The sequence below is a fragment of the Ixodes scapularis genome, unplaced genomic scaffold, assembly GCF_016920785.2.
Source record: "Ixodes scapularis isolate PalLabHiFi unplaced genomic scaffold, ASM1692078v2 PGA_scaffold9__187_contigs__length_104089568, whole genome shotgun sequence".
In the NCBI taxonomy this organism is placed as follows: Eukaryota; Metazoa; Arthropoda; class Arachnida; order Ixodida; family Ixodidae; genus Ixodes; species Ixodes scapularis.
Genome location: NW_024609884.1, coordinates 91,523,256 through 91,539,463, shown reverse-complemented (window position 1 = coordinate 91,539,463; position 16,208 = coordinate 91,523,256).

Here is a 16,208-nt window from a genome sequence, read left to right as displayed (position 1 = left end):
AAACACAGCTAAGTGACTGGTGCGCCACCGAAAAAATCCGCCTGGTCGAAGGACAAACACAAATTTCCAAACACAGCTAGGTGACTGGTGCGTCACCGAAAAATCCGGCTGGTCAGAGGACAAAAATAAATTTCCAAACACAGCTAGGTGACTGGTGCGCCGCCGAAAAAATCCGGCTGGTCGAAGGACAAACACAAATTTCCAAACACAGCTAGGTGACTGGTGCGCCACCGAAAAAATCCAGCTGGTCGAAGGACAAACATAAATTTCCAAACACAGCTAGGTGACTGGTGCGCCACCGAAAAAATCCGCCTGGTCGAAGGACAAACACAAACTTCCAAACACAGCTAGGTGGCTGGTGCGCCACCGAAAAAATCCGGCTGGTCGGAGGACAAAAACAAATTTCCAAACACAGCTAGGTGACTGGTGCGCCACCGAAAAAATCTGCCTGGTCGAAGGACAAACACAAATTTCCAAACACAGCTAGGTGACTGGTGTGCCACCGAAAAAATCCACCTGGTCGAAGGACAAACATAAATTTCCAAACACAGCTAGGTGACTGGCGCGACACCGAAAAAATCCGCCTGGTCGAAGGACAAACCCAAATTTCCAAACACAGCTAGGTGACTGGTGCGCCACCAAAAAAAAAATACGCCTGGTCGAAGGACAAACACAAATTTCCAAACACAGCTAGGTGACTGGTGCGCCACCGAAAAAATCCGCCTGATCGAAGGACAAACACACATTTGCAAACACAGCTAGGTGACTGGTGCGCCACCGAAAAAAATCCGCCTGGTCGAAGGACAAACGCAAATTTGCAAACACAGCTAGGTGACTGGTGCGCCACCGAAAAAAATCCGCCTGGTCGAAGGACAAACACAAATTTCCAAACACAGCTAGGTGACTGGTGCGCCACCGAAAAAATCCGCCTGGTCGAAGGACAAACACAAATTTCTAAACACAGCTAGGTGACTGGTGCGCCACCGAAAAAATCCGCCTGGTCGAAGGACAAACACAAATTTGCAAACACAGCTAGGTGACTGGTGCGCCACCGAAAAAAATCCGCCTGGTCGAAGGACAAACACAAATTTGCAAGCACAGCTAGGTGACTGGTGCGCCACCGAAAAAAATCCGCCTGGTCGAAGGACAAACACAAATTTGCAAACACAGCTAGGTGACTGGTGCGCCACCGAAAAAAATCCGCCTGGTCGAAGGACAAACACAAATTTCCAAAAACAGCTAGGTGACTGGCGCGCCACCGAAAAAATCCGCCTGGTCGAAGGACAAACACAAATTTCCAAACACAGCTAGGTGACTGGTGCGCCACCGAAAAATCCGTTTGGTCGAAGGACAAACACAAATTTGCAAACACAGCTAGGTGACTGGTGCGCCACCGAAAAAATCCGCCTGATCGAAGGACAAACACAAATTTCCAAACACAGCTAGGTGACTGGTGTGCCACCGAAAAAATCCAGCTGGTCGAAGGACAAACATAAATTTCCAAACACAGCTAGGTGACTGGTGCGCCACCGAAAAAATCCGCCTGGTCGAAAGACAAACACAAATTTCCAAACACAGCTAGGTGACTGGTGCGCCACCGAAAAAATCCGTTTGGTCGAAGGACAAACACAAATTTGCAAACACAGCTAGGTGACTGGTGCGCCACCGAAAAAATCCGCCTGATCGAAGGACAAACACAAATTTCCAAACACAGCTAGGTGACTGGTGTGCCACCGAAAAAATCCACCTGGTCGAAGGACAAACATAAATTTCCAAACACAGCTAGGTGACTGGCGCGACACCGAAAAAATCCGCCTGGTCGAAGGACAAACCCAAATTTCCAAACACAGCTAGGTGACTGGTGCGCCACCAAAAAAAATACGCCTGGTCGAAGGACAAACACAAATTTCCAAACACAGCTAGGTGACTGGTGCGCCACCGAAAAAATCCGCCTGATCGAAGGACAAACACATATTTGCAAACACAGCTAGGTGACTGGTGCGCCACCGAAAAAAATCCGCCTGGTCGAAGGACAAACACAAATTTGCAAACACAGCTAGGTGACTGGTGCGCCACCGAAAAAAATCCGCCTGGTCGAAGGACAAACACAAATTTCCAAACACAGCTAGGTGACTGGTGCGCCACCGAAAAAATCCGCCTGGTCGAAGGACAAACACAAATTTCCAAACACAGCTAGGTGACTGGTGCGCCACCGAAAAAATCCGCCTGGTCGAAGGACAAACACAAATTTGCAAACACAGCTAGGTGACTGGTGCGCCACCGAAAAAAATCCGCCTGGTCGAAGGACAAACACAAATTTGCAAGCACAGCTAGGTGACTGGTGCGCCACCGAAAAAAATCCGCCTGGTCGAAGGACAAACACAAATTTGCAAACACAGCTAGGTGACTGGTGCGCCACCGAAAAAAATCCGCCTGGTCGAAGGACAAACACAAATTTCCAAAAACAGCTAGGTGACTGGCGCGCCACCGAAAAAATCCGCCTGGTCGAAGGACAAACACAAATTTCCAAACACAGCTAGGTGACTGGTGCGCCACCGAAAAAATCCGTTTGGTCGAAGGACAAACACAAATTTCCAAACACAGCTAGGTGACTGGTGCGCCACCGAGAAAATCCGCCTGGTCGAAGGACAAACACAAATTTCCAAACACAGCTAGGTGACTGGTGCGCCACCGAAAAAATCCGCCTGGTCGAAGGACAAACACAAATTTCCAAACACAGCTAGGTGACTGGTGCGCCACCGAAAAAATCCGCCTGGTCGAAGGACAAACACAAATTTGCAAACACAGTTAGGTGACTGGTGCGCCACCGAAAAAAATCCGCCTGGTCGAAGGACAAACACAAATTTCCAAACACAGCTAGGTGACTGGTGCGCCACCGAAAAAATCCAGCTGGTCGAAGGACAAACATAAATTTCCAAACACAGCTAGGTGACTGGTGCGCCACCGAAAAAATCCGCCTGGTCGAATGACAAACACAAATTTCCAGACACAGCTAGGTGGCTGGTGCGCTACCGAAAAAATCCGGCTGGTCGGAGGACAAAACAAATTTCCAAACACAGCTAGGTGACTGGTGCGCCACCTAAAAAATCCGGCTGGTCGGAGGACAAAAACAAATTTCCAAACACAGCTAAGTGACTGGTGCGCCACCGAAAAAATCCGCCTGGTCGAAGGACAAACACAAATTTCCAAACACAGCTAGGTGACTGGTGCGTCACCGAAAAAATCCGGCTGGTCAGAGGACAAAAATAAATTTCCAAACACAGCTAGGTGACTGGTGCGCCGCCGAAAAAATCCGGCTGGTCGAAGGACAAACACAAATTTCCAAACACAGCTAGGTGACTGGTGCGCCACCGAAAAAATCCAGCTGGTCGAAGGACAAACATAAATTTACAAACACAGCTAGGTGACTGGTGCGCCACCGAAAAAATCCGCCTGGTCGAAGGACAAACACAAACTTCCAAACACAGCTAGGTGGCTGGTGCGCCACCGAAAAAATCCGACTGGTCGGAGGACAAAAACAAATTTCCAAACACAGCTAGGTGACTGGTGCGCCACCGAAAAAATCCGCCTGGTCGAAGGACAAACACAAATTTCCAAACACAGCTAGGTGACTGGTGTGCCACCGAAAAAATCCACCTGGTCGAAGGACAAACATAAATTTCCAAACACAGCTAGGTGACTGGCGCGACACCGAAAAAATCCGCCTGGTCGAAGGACAAACCCAAATTTCCAAACACAGCTAGGTGACTGGTGCGCCACCAAAAAAAATACGCCTGGACGAAAAACAAACACAAATTTCCAAACACAGCTATGTGACTGGCGCGCCACCAAAAAAAATACGCCTGGTCCTGGACCAGGCGGATTTTTTCGGTGGCACACCAGTCACCTAGCAGTGTTTGGAAATGTGTTTGTCCTTTGTCCCCCTTGTTGCCCTTCTCCAGGGATTGTTCTCGCCACCCAAGTATTGCGTGAAAAAAAATATTTCGCGAAGTTATTAGATTTTTAAATTTCGTTCTCATCGTGTTCCTGAGACCGACAGCCTTTACTTGCAACACTGAAGTGAGACGACAGAAATGGTACAAAGTGGGCAGTAAACCACGTTCTCAACTGGTTACAAGACGTTTAATTGTGGGGAAAGGATTATTGGAATAACATTAACTGAAAAGCGCGAAGAAAAACAAAACGCTCGACACATTCTGTTTAATAATGAATTCCGCACGCAGATCTCGTGCGCTCCAAAAGCGCTCCATTTCGAGCGCGCATATTCCACACGCATATCTGGCTCGAGTTGGTGATCCTTCGCTCGTAGATCTCTTCCAGCAGCCGCTCCATTGAGTGCCTCCAACCCCGCCGAACTTGCTCCGCGGGATTTCACAGATCTATCCGGAACTTGACAGAGCGCATACGTCATTTCCTTTTTAACTTGACAGTGCGCATGCTCGGCTGGGTTGGCGAGGTCTCCGAGCCGGTGGAGGCACGGTCGGGTCGGCGAGTTGGATCTGTTCGCTTCTACCTCGCGTAGATCAGGGATACAAAGCCGGGACTGAAGCGTCGTAAGTCGTAAGTGCTAACATCTGTGAACGTGAGAGGAAGAACGAGAAAAGGAACGGCGGAAAATCCGGACGCAGACGCAAGGTTAGGCCTGTTCATTCTGTAGGTAATGATTGTTTACCTTTTTACACTGCATGCCGCCGGCGTTTTCTCAGTCAATAAAGCAAGAACGGATTAGGCAACGACCGTGCATGTGATGGTTTGTTATCTCTTTGTGTTTTTTAAAGTCGTACCAGCAATCTGAACTGCACCGATGGCGATCGCTGTGCGTGCCCCGCCGCTTCGAGTCGGCCGAAAGGTATGTGACGGTAGCGAACGCGGACGACCTTCTCGTTATTTGTGACACGGGCTCCAGGGTACAGACATTTTCGCCCGGCCTGTCTTGCGACTTATTTCTGCAGCTAAACAGTGACAGTTGTCACTGGTCGTCAAAAAGATCAGTCGGCTGAGGCGTTGGTGAGCTTGTCAAGTTCGAGCAGAGGCCATTTTAACGGCCGAGGGGGAAGCGGGGGGGGGGGGGGGGGGGGGGAGGAGGAGGTCCTTTCAAAGATGCGAGTTTATCTTCCCCTCGTCGATCCGGAGCGGGTCTCAGGGAGCTGAATTTCGCCTCCCTCGCGGATTTTGGAAAGCGCTCCGGATCTGCGAGTGGAATTCACCATAAGACTACTTGCTCAACTTGAAGGTCTGTGCCATTTACGACGTCACACCACTGGAGAGCGTGCTGAAATTTGAGCGTTGCTTTGGGCATCATCTTCATTTACGGTTTTCTCAATAGCTATTTTGACTTTCAAAAAAATAAATAACATACGGTGAGGATAAAAGTCCGGATATACAGAAAATGCAATTTGTTTGGGTAGATCGAATAAACGGTCGAAGTACCCCTTTAAAGGAACTGTGCAACAATACCAGTGCTTCGCTGAAATAATTTGTCAGTTGGTGTCTTGATTCCTCTGAAGTAAAGAACGAAAAACCGCTTTTTCTAGCATGTCCTAGTTTTTATTTTTAGAACTGGCAAAGATTGAGCTTTTCGACACCTCTCAACTCCTTCACCATCTCCCGAGTCACGGGCGTTATGACGTGAATGGTGGACGCGCTGGGCTCCGGTGAAGATGTCTCCCTCTATCTAGAACCATCAGCGAGCAGCCAGAGCTCACCTGCTCGAGACCACGTGACCACGTGCTTGCGCAGGAGCAAAGTTTCATCCGGGTCCGGCCATCCCCGTGCGGCTCTACCCCGGTCCCCATCCGGCTTCTGGCGGCTGTTCGCGGTAGCGCGGTAGCTATCGGTTCTGTTGACCTCGGATAGATGGCGCCACTAAAACTCCGTATAATCAAAGTTTTGTCGATGATACCAGGTTTCTGACACAATTATATTTATGTTGGAACGACTAGATTTATGGAAAAATTACCTTTTATCGATCAGGTATTTGCACAACTTCCTATCTTTTTACAAGTCCCCCATTGACGTCATGCCGCGTGCTTCCCATAGTCGCCGCTCGCGGCTGCAAGTAGAGAAATATTCGAATTTTTACCGCGCGATTACGCGACGGAATCGCAACAGTTTGAAGCAAGGAGATGGGTTTTCTGTCCTTTGTGATAAGATAAGCGATATCAAAAGTATAAGATGCTAAGTCTTTCAACGTGAAAATCGTTGCACAGCTCCTTTAAAGTTGCACCGTCGCAAAATTTACATAACGGAAGCCACATACAAATCGGCGACAGCGGCGCTACTTTTCCATGCGTAAAGAGCATCACAGCCTCTCGCAGAAATAAAGCCGTGCTGGTTTGCAACCTTCTTTATTCTTTTAACCTCCTATTATTGGCGAAAATGCCGGACTGCTTTTTACCCAGATAAGATTTGTAATCCTGTTCACGGTTTCATAAACTGCCGTTGTACTCTGTCCCACTCCGAACACTCCAAATGTTTGAGTCATGATTAGCTTAGGCACTGTTTTATACAGGGGATTTAAACTACCATAATTGTACAATATAATAGTTCTTGGCAGGGCAGCGAGAATAAAACCCGTCTACGATTAAAGCCTCTGGATCCTGGGAAATAGCGCTAAGCCCCTTTGTGGTCGTCATTTTGTTTCGTTGAATGAGCAGTTCCTCTTTGACCTTTCAATTTTTTGCGAGCCTATCTAAATTTACTGGTGACGGCTACTTTTATAGAGACGTTTCTTGTACAGAGGGCATTCACTGGATGCCATATTTGAGAACGATCTTTAAAGCGCATGCTCAGAACAAGCTAACATTAGTAGGCTGCTACGACCGGCAATCTTAATAATGCAATGTGCACGTTGCAAAAAAAAAAAAAAAAAAAAAAAAGCCTGTGAAAGTTTGTTGTCAGCACGTGCTCATCAGTTGTGCACACAGCTATAGCCGCCAGTGATTACTCCCTATCGGATATTGCAGGCATGGCGCCTCACTGGTGCCCCATGCGTGCAAGCATGTGCGGCGTGCGCGTGAACGTAGCTTTGACACATTTGGAATTGCACACAATGGCCCTTACGAGCAGAGACATGGCGGCGGTCAGATTCTCTTCTTGCAATCGTCTATACTTTGGGAACAACGTCTTCTCCAAATCCCTAGCTAGGCCTAGCTCATGCGGGCCATGGGTCGTCGCCATGTGGAGGCGTCCCGGATGCGACGCGAAGCTGGATTCCCTTGTCGACAGCTCTCCGTCGCCCTTCTCAGGTAATTCGCCTAAGGCACACCGTTCGGGACCTTGATACTTACCCAGGCAGCACAAAACGTCGTGGAAACGTCGAGAAAACGTCCCGGACGTCCGTGACGTCCCGCATGACTTCGATCACGTTTTTTCGATGTTGAGGTGACGTCCTTATATAACGTTCCATTAGAGTCCAATCAGTGACGTTGTGACGACGTTGTATTTCAACTCAAACGTCGTCAACGTTCCCACGACGTCGATGCACGACGTTCTCACAACGTCCAACGCTCACGTTTCTTTGACGTTGAACTGAAGTTCATAAATGACGTCCCATTATCGTCCTGTCCGTGACGTGCTGGCGACGTCACGTTTCAACTTTAACGTCGTCATCATCACCACGACGTCACGATAAGACGTTTTAGCAACGTCGACCACTCACGTGTCTTCAAAGTTAAAATAAAGTCCTGGGTGACGTTGCATTATTGCCCCGTCAGTGACGTTTCAGTGACGTCGCGTTCACACCTAAATGTCGTAAACGTCATACAAGACGTGGTGGCAACGTCGACCACTCACGTTTTGTTCGACGTCTTTAGATTTTCCAGCTCAATCTCCAGCCGCAGAATCACTGTGGTCAATGTGACAGTGCTCAAGAGCCGCAAAGAAAACTTAATTTTTGAGAGTTTTTTTAGAGAGAGTTTCAAAATGCTATTAATTGCACATCGATGACGCTAAAGAGGGCATTTACAAAACTCAATGTACACGGAAGAAAAAAAATAATATGAAAGCATGTTGGAAATATTCCTTTTAGATGTGTTTGTTATAATTTTGGTTTGTTTAAAATATTGTTACGGGTTTAAGTTGCGAAGCCCATGGCGTCTAGACCGGATCGAATTGTACTATTCTTGCATTTTGCACGCGCGCTGTCGTCTTCCATGGGTCCTGGGCCCTGGCACGCGCCTCAGGGGCGCCGCTACACTATCCCCTCTCCAGGTGATTTCCGGCCTGCATCCTTTCCTAGAAGCATCCATACTGCTCCGCGACTACCGAGATTGTTTTAATGTTCGTCAATTTTTTTTTTTCGTATTTTGTAACTTATGCTCACCTGCGCACAACCAAAAAATTCGCATCAACATTACAGTTCATCCATAACACCAACTTCCAGCGCCTTAGCGCTTTCGGTAGATCGGGGCCAAAGTCTTGTCACGTGACTGTCAGTAGAGATCTGGCTTTCGTTGCCACTGGTGACGTACCCAAACGAAAATTGCATGCCAGCACACACTATATCAGTGCACAACTTCACTGTATACTGCGCATTTTTGGAGTTGACTCAAAAAAAAAAAAAAATGCCCGGCAATGACGAAATTTGGTAGATACGGTCAACGGTTTGTGGAAATTGACATTCATGATGCCAAACCCTGAATGACCCAGATGACCGTCCAAAAAGCGTTCAAGCCTAGTCCGCACTTACGTGCCGAAAAAAAAAAACACAACAAAAAAGAAAAGAAAAAAAGAAAAAAAAAAACAGCCGGCACATCGCGAGAGAGAGGGGGATAGGAAAGGTAGGCAGAGTTGATGCCAGTGGCATCCCCATAGAGCCCCATGCGATACGTCGGGAAACTCGGCAAGAAGAGGGCGAGAGAGAAAAGTGGGGGAAGATAGCGACGGACGAACAATTGACAAACCTAAGTTCCGGGTGCACGTATTTTCTCAGTCGTTCCCAAAATATTTCACTGAATGTTCTGTTCTTCGAATTGGCCCAGAGAGAACAGCCCTGGGACCCGGTCCAGCTTTTTCCGAAAGCCAGTCACTAGCACCGGCCGTCACGTCTACAGGTCTACGAGGCAGGCTGCTATGTCGCCGTGATTTTTTTTTTCCCGAGTCTGCATATAGTATAAGTGCTGCGATTGGATGAGTCGTTCAAGTTGCCTTCATGAAAAAGTCTGATCGCCAAAAACGCCGTCGTATTCAGTCACGACTCGAGGACCTTTTTCAAGGCCATAACGCTTCACACGTTGAATCGTACTACTGCTCGGATCAAGGTGCTTGTGAGGATATGAATGACGCCCCCACAGAAAACAAGTGGCAGTGCACATAACGGCGCGTCAAGTCCAGTCTCCGATCAAGACCCTTCAGACGCCTCCGACGATCCCAATCAAGAACGCCCAGCGGATGGGATCCCCCTTCTGAAACCATTCCCGTGCACGCAGCGAGAGTACCAGCTACGCGCAATGGGACGGCTAAAGCACGCGCGTCAGCGCATTAATCAGAAGCAGAACGAGGTAAGCGGTGGAACATTCCGCGCCGCGTGACATCGTCTCTTGTTCACTTATTTACGTGAATTTGTTTGTTCTTTTATATCTTTGAGGCTGGCCCATCCAAGGACGTCTTTTGGAGGCGCTCCGTATTGCATCTCGTGTCTGAACATGCTCGAATAAACAGGTCGTGCCAAACCTGTGTTTTAGTTACTTCCTTCGTACTTGCATGATAGCAGCTTTCCTTCGCAATAATACTAAAAAAATACTTTTTTTTTTTTTTTTTGGGGGGGGGGGGGGGGGGGGGACGCAACGTTTTCCCACTACGGCTAGGGAACGTAATTTGGAAAGGTTTCTCGACGTTCTGTGAACGTCGTTGGTAGTCCGGATGTCGTAAACACACGTATCATAAACGTCGAGGGAGGACGCAACGGCCCACTGAGACGTGCATGTGACGTGCAACAAACGTCATTTGGAACGTCCCCTCGACCTCCTGTGCACCTTTTCTCGCGGACATTTAAAGGTTTCATCGGCGTCGAAGGAAGGTAACGTCCGGACCTTCGACGTTTTACGACGTCACGTTACAGACGTCTTCGACGTTCTTTCGACGTTTTCTTCACGTTTATGCGCTGCTTGGGTAGACGCGTCCGCCCCTCCGGGGAGCCGACCTGCATCCGATCACCCCGGGCGTGTCCATTCCCGCAGGCGTCCAAAACCAATGGCCAGCAGTGACTCACTGAGGAAGGGGGGATTAGGGGGGGGGGGGGGGGGGGGGCTCTGCTCGTCGGAGTTTTCCTTTCTCGTTTTGACCCTCCTCCTTCCGTAACACTGTGAATAAGGACAGCGCAGACTCCACTTGGTGATACTGTAAACCGACACGGCGCCGTTATATCCGACTTTGTTGGCTCTCGAGCAAACGTGCGGCGTATTCATCAGTACACACATCAGTATCCGGACCCAAGGAATCTACTGTGTTTCTACGTGGCACCCCCCAAGAGGAAACCCACAATACCGAGATTTTCCTATCCGCACACCGGAGAAACTAGCGTACATCTTCGTACCGCCACCACATGCGGCGTCGGTGCTTCGAGGCCTTGAAAAATATTGTTCCTGTCTTGAAATACGTAAGAACAATATAATTGTAAGAAATATATGGATATAAGCATGATTGGCACAATGATACGTTGATTCCATGCACAATGCCAAAGATGCTTATGTTGATGAGGAACGCTTTCAGTACGATGATGCTCCATAGTGATTTCGACCCCACTGGTTCAGAACGACCCTTTCGAAGCTTCGAAAATTCCAAAGGACCGAAAAGGCGATTTTCATGGCAACTGATACCAATCTGCCATTTGCCTTGGGAGGTTGCGCTATATGTATGTCAGTATTTGCTCGTTTCCAGCTGGGCAGGCAGGGAAGCCAATGGCGCTACTTTCCACGGATCCACTGACTTTAGTTCACGCAGCACTGTCTGCTTACTTCACGTTACGTTACGGCAGCTTATATCTACTTATGTTGAGAGTCACCGGAGCATTCCTGCTGTGTGTGAAGCGTCGCAACCAGTTGAAAGAGTAGCCTTGCATGCGACAATCATGGCACGGATGCTCCGGTGACATAACAGCGGTTCCGTGTTTGTGGATAAATCTGAATAAACCTCCGAGAAACACTCGCCGGTAAAATTTTAGTTAATTCAAATTTTACCGATAAACTCAAAATTTCAATTTTACAATCTATGAGAAAAAAAGTACTCTAAAAATAAGATTTTTCAAGAGCACTGGATTATAGGTTTTGAGTTCCCCTTCACATCTCGGATCAGTGACAAAAGGTGGTGTACTGCATATCTCGTCAAGGTTCGGTGAGGACAACAGGTAATTATAATTCTGGTTCGCGACAAAAATCCACTGCTCAGGTTTTTAATTTGAACCATACTAGTTTGACTTCTTAGCGGGTAGAAGGGTTATGTTTTTATAGCAGTGAACGCTATGAACTCTTATATTTTATGGGAGTGTGGGGGAAGCGCGGCAGAAATTTCTCTATTCCTCGTTTTGCCCGTGCAACGGTTGGATGAAGGGGTGGAATGGTATAAAAAAACTAGCTTCGCATTGTTCGCAAGGACTATCTTTCGTAAGTTTCTAGGTTTTAAAGTAGAGACGTTCATTGAAGCAACTCTTCTGGCAATTTTTGTCGCGATACTATTACCAATGTCAAGGGGGCTAACGCACCCGCTGAACAAATATCATATGGTACTGGAAAGTTCTTACGCATTTGGATCAGAACTTCAAAACGGGGAACCGAGCGAAATTAAACTCTGAAGTCCGAAGAATTAAAAATCTGACAAAAATTAAGTGGGATAGCTCCGAATGTTCGGCGAAAAATAAACTCCGATAAACACCCTCCTAATTTTACAAAAATAAGCTGCAAAAATCCGGAAGTTTCTTTATAACGTAACGTAGAAGACGTAAGCAAATGCTCCTGAGTGAGTGGGCCTTTACACTGCACTACACGTGACGTGCGAAAGCGTACATCGCATGTTATCTTAAAGCTGACAACCCAATCGAAGAATCGGTGATATATTGTCACGGCTAGTGACCAAAAATAACAGATAAACAGGAAGAAATAAACGTTTAATGTGGCGAACTTGTGCCAAAAATAAAAGAGTACAAAAGATAATAATAGAGCGTCGCGGGCGTCGAAGTCGGCGTGGCAGCAGAGTCGAACGCTGGGGCGAGACTGACTCCGCTCGCCTTGCGGAATCCCTTATGTACCCTCGTAAGTTTCTGGATCGTTCGGCGTAGAAGGTTCGGCGCGTGGAACATTCTAACCTCGAATCAGCAAGACGGTTCTCGAATTCACCAGAACCTTACATTACAGTGTCAACAAAAATGCGCCTCCGCGGCCAGGAATCGAACCCCGGCTTTCAGCGTGGGAAGCAAGCGCGATAACCGTTAGGCCACGCGCGCGCTCCCTGCTTGGCCAGCTGCGCGCGCGGCATTACTCCCCCCTTTAAAAAGTGCATCGTCCCGATGCAATCCGAAAACAAAACAAATAAAAATAACGGTAAACTAAAGAGTCATTTGGAACACATAAGGTCCACAGTCCTACGAGCGTAGTACGGCTTCAGTCGCACGACGTGGACGACTTCCGGACGTGGAGGGCGGCGTGACGAAGTCCGTGTTCCGTCGGGCATCACTTCGTAGTTCAGATCCCCGAGTCGACGAAGCACTTTGTAGGGTCCAAAGTATCGGTTCAGCAATTTCTCACTGAGGCCGCGGCGACGGATGGGCGTCCATACCCACACCCTATCTCCGGGCTGGAAGTGGACGTCCCTGCGACGAAGGTTGTAGCGGCCGGCGTCGACGCGTTGCTGGTCTTGAATCATGAGTCGGGCGAGCTGGCGGGCTTCTTCGGCGCGTTGAGCAACCGCCTGGGCGTCGTCGCTCTCATTTACAGATGGCTCATGGGGCAGCATTGCGTCCAGCATGGTCGTGACCTTCCGACCATGTACCAGCTGGAAAGGGGTGAATCCAGTGGTCTCCTGAACCGCCGTATTGTAGGCGAACGTGACGTAGGGCAACACCTCGTCCCACGTCTTGTGTTCTACGTCGACGTACATAGAGATCATATCGGCGATTGTCTTGTTGAGTCGCTCGGTCAGTCCGTTGGTCTGTGGGTATCATGCAGTGGTTCGACGATGGCCGGTGCCACTGAGACGAAGGATCTCTTGAGTCAGCTGGGCCATGAACGAAGATCCACGGTCTGTGATGAGGACTTCAGGGGCGCCGTGCCGGAGGACAATGGACTCAATGAAAAACTTGGCGACTTCAACAGCCGTGCCTGCTGGAAGGGCTTTCGTCTCGGCGTACCGTGTGAGATAATCGGTGGCGACGATAATCCAGCGGTTTCCCGACGTTGACGATGGGAAAGGGCCAAGTAAATCCATTCCGATCTGCTGGAACGGCATAGACGGGGGAGAAATCGGATGCAGAAGTCCTGACGGCTTCGTTGGCGGTTTCTTGCGTCGCTGACACTCGTTGCATGATCGAATGTATAGGTGAACGGTCTTCGGTAGCCTCGGCCAGTAGTACTTTTCTCGAATCCTGGCGAGCGTCCTGCTGTAGCCAAGGTGTCCAGCCGTTAAGTCGTCATGGCATCCTTGGAATATTTCGTCTCGAAGGCTGGCAGGAACAACCAACAGCCATGCTGTGTTGTTGTTGACGAAGTTCTCCTTGTACAGCACCCCTCGCCGCATGGAAAATGTATGCAGGATTCTTAAGAAAGCACGGGGAACCGAACTCGCTTGTCCCTCTAAGTGATCGATGAGCGCTCGCAGTTCAGGGTCGTCTCGTTGGAGTGCTGCCATGTCGCTGACGTCCAAAGCGCCGAGAAAACACTCATCGTCGTCGTCTTCGATACAGGCAGGACCGGCCTCGACAGGAGCTCTTGACAGGCAGTCGGCGTCATGATGCTTCCGGCCGGACTTGTACACAACGGTCATGTCGAACTCCTGCAGTCGTAGGCTCCACCGGGCGAGGCGTCCGGAGGGGTCTTTCAGATTCGCGAGCCAGCAGAGCGAGTGGTGGTCCGTGACCACGCGAAAAGGACTTCCATACAGATATGGGCGAAACTTTGTTATTGCCCAGACGACAGCAAGGCACTCCTTTTCAGTTGTAGAGTAGTTCCTCTCCGCCTTAGACAGCATCCGACTCGCGTATGCGATGACTCGCTCTGCCCCGTCCTGCCTTTGAACTAGCACTGCGCCAAGTCCGGTGTTACTGGCGTCCGTGTGGATCTCTGTATCAGCGAACTGGTCGAAATGGCCAAGAATCGGGGGCGTCTGGAGTCTTCGTTTCAGCTCATCGAATGACTGCTGGTGTTCGTCTGTCCATTCGAACTTTACGGCGTCCTTCGTGAGGTGCGTCAGCGGTGCGGACAGCTTGGCGAAGTCCCGAACAAATCGTCTGTAGTAGGCACAAAGTCCGAGGAATCTTCTCACGGCCTTCTTTTCAGACGGCGGCGTAAATGCAGCCACGGCGCGGGTCTTCTCAGGGTCAGGGAGAACACCTTTGTTGCTCACGACGTGGCCAAGGAACTTAAGTTCACCATAGGCGAATCGACACTTTGTTGGCTTGAGTGACAGGCCGGCGGTCTTGATGGCTTGAAGCACGGCTCGAAGTCGTTTCAGGTGCTCGTCGAAATCTCGTGAAAATACCACGACGTCGTCGAGGTAGACGAGGCAGCTCTGCCATTTCAGACCTGCCAGCACGGTGTCCATGACACGCTGGAAGGTGGCTGGCGCAGTACAAAGCCCGAACGGCATCACTTTGAATTCGTACAGTCCGTCGGGAGTGACGAAGGCAGTTTTCTCCCGGTCGCGTTCGTCGACTTCAATCTGCCAGTAGCCACTCTTCAGATCCATCGACGAAAAATATCGGGAGTGGCGCAGTCGGTCTAACGTATCGTCGATGCGGGGGAGCGGATAAACGTCCTTCTTCGTCACAGCGTTCAGTCGACGATAGTCCACGCAGAACCGCAGGGTTCCGTCCTTCTTCTTTACAAGGACGACTGGGGACGCCCATATGCTTCTTGAGGGTTGAATGATGTCGTCGTCGAGCATCTCCTGGACTTGATCTTGAATCACTTTCCTTTCCTTTAAGGAGACTCGATACGGCGACTGGTGGACAGGAAGTGCGTCGTCGTCGGTAACAATGCGATGTTTCGCCATTGGTGTTTGGCGAATCTTCGATGTCGTGGCAAAACAGTCGCTGTATTCGGCAAGGAGATCAACCAGTTGCCGGCGCTTCGTAGCTGGGAGCTCGGGGTCAATGTCGAGCGGCGGCGGCGTGCTGTTCTGCTGTGACGACGAGGTTTCTACGGAGATTGCGGTGACCACGACTGGCGCCTGAAGCTCCTCAATGTGGCCCACAGTGGTACCCTTCGTTAGGTGCTGCGGCTCCTCTCGGAAGTTCGTTACAAAAACAGTTGTACGTCCTTCTTGGAGATCCGTTACGCCTCGTGCGACGCCAATTCCTTTCTCAAGGAGCAGTTGGACGTTGCCTTCCAGAAGAGCTTCACCGTGCATGGCTGCGTCGAAAACACTCGACCGCGGCGGTAAGTTTATATGGTCGGCGATAACTCGGATCGCGGTTGACGTCGTGTTGGTCTCCACCGACGGTAAAACAGGCTTTCGCAGCGTCAGCTGGTTTGCCCCGAGATCGATGACGGCGCCATACTCGCAGAGAAAGTCCATTCCGAGGATAACGTCTCTTGAACAGTCTTGCAGAACGACGAACTTAACAGGGCACGTCTCACCGTGGATCTCGACGCGAGCAGTGCATCTCCCGACTGGTGTGATGAGGTGCTCTCCGGCGGTTCGTATTTGTGGTCCATCCCACGGCGTGGTGACTTTTCGAAGGCGGCGGGAGAGCCTCCCACTCAAGACTGAGTAGTCTGCTCCGGTGTCCACGAGCGCTGATGCGTCGTGGCCGTCGATGTCGACGTTTAGGTTATTGGACACCGTTGCAGGGGCGTCGTTTCGATTTCTGGTAGCGTTTGAGTGGGGGCCCTCTGACGTTCGTGGAGGATCTTGGCGTCGGTCGTCTTCGGCAACTCCACCTCCAGGGGTTGCCGCGCCTAGTTTCCCCGGAGAGGAGCGAGGGGCGACAGGCTTTCACGTCGGGGTCGGTGCATCGGCGAAGCCGGACGTCGTGGTGA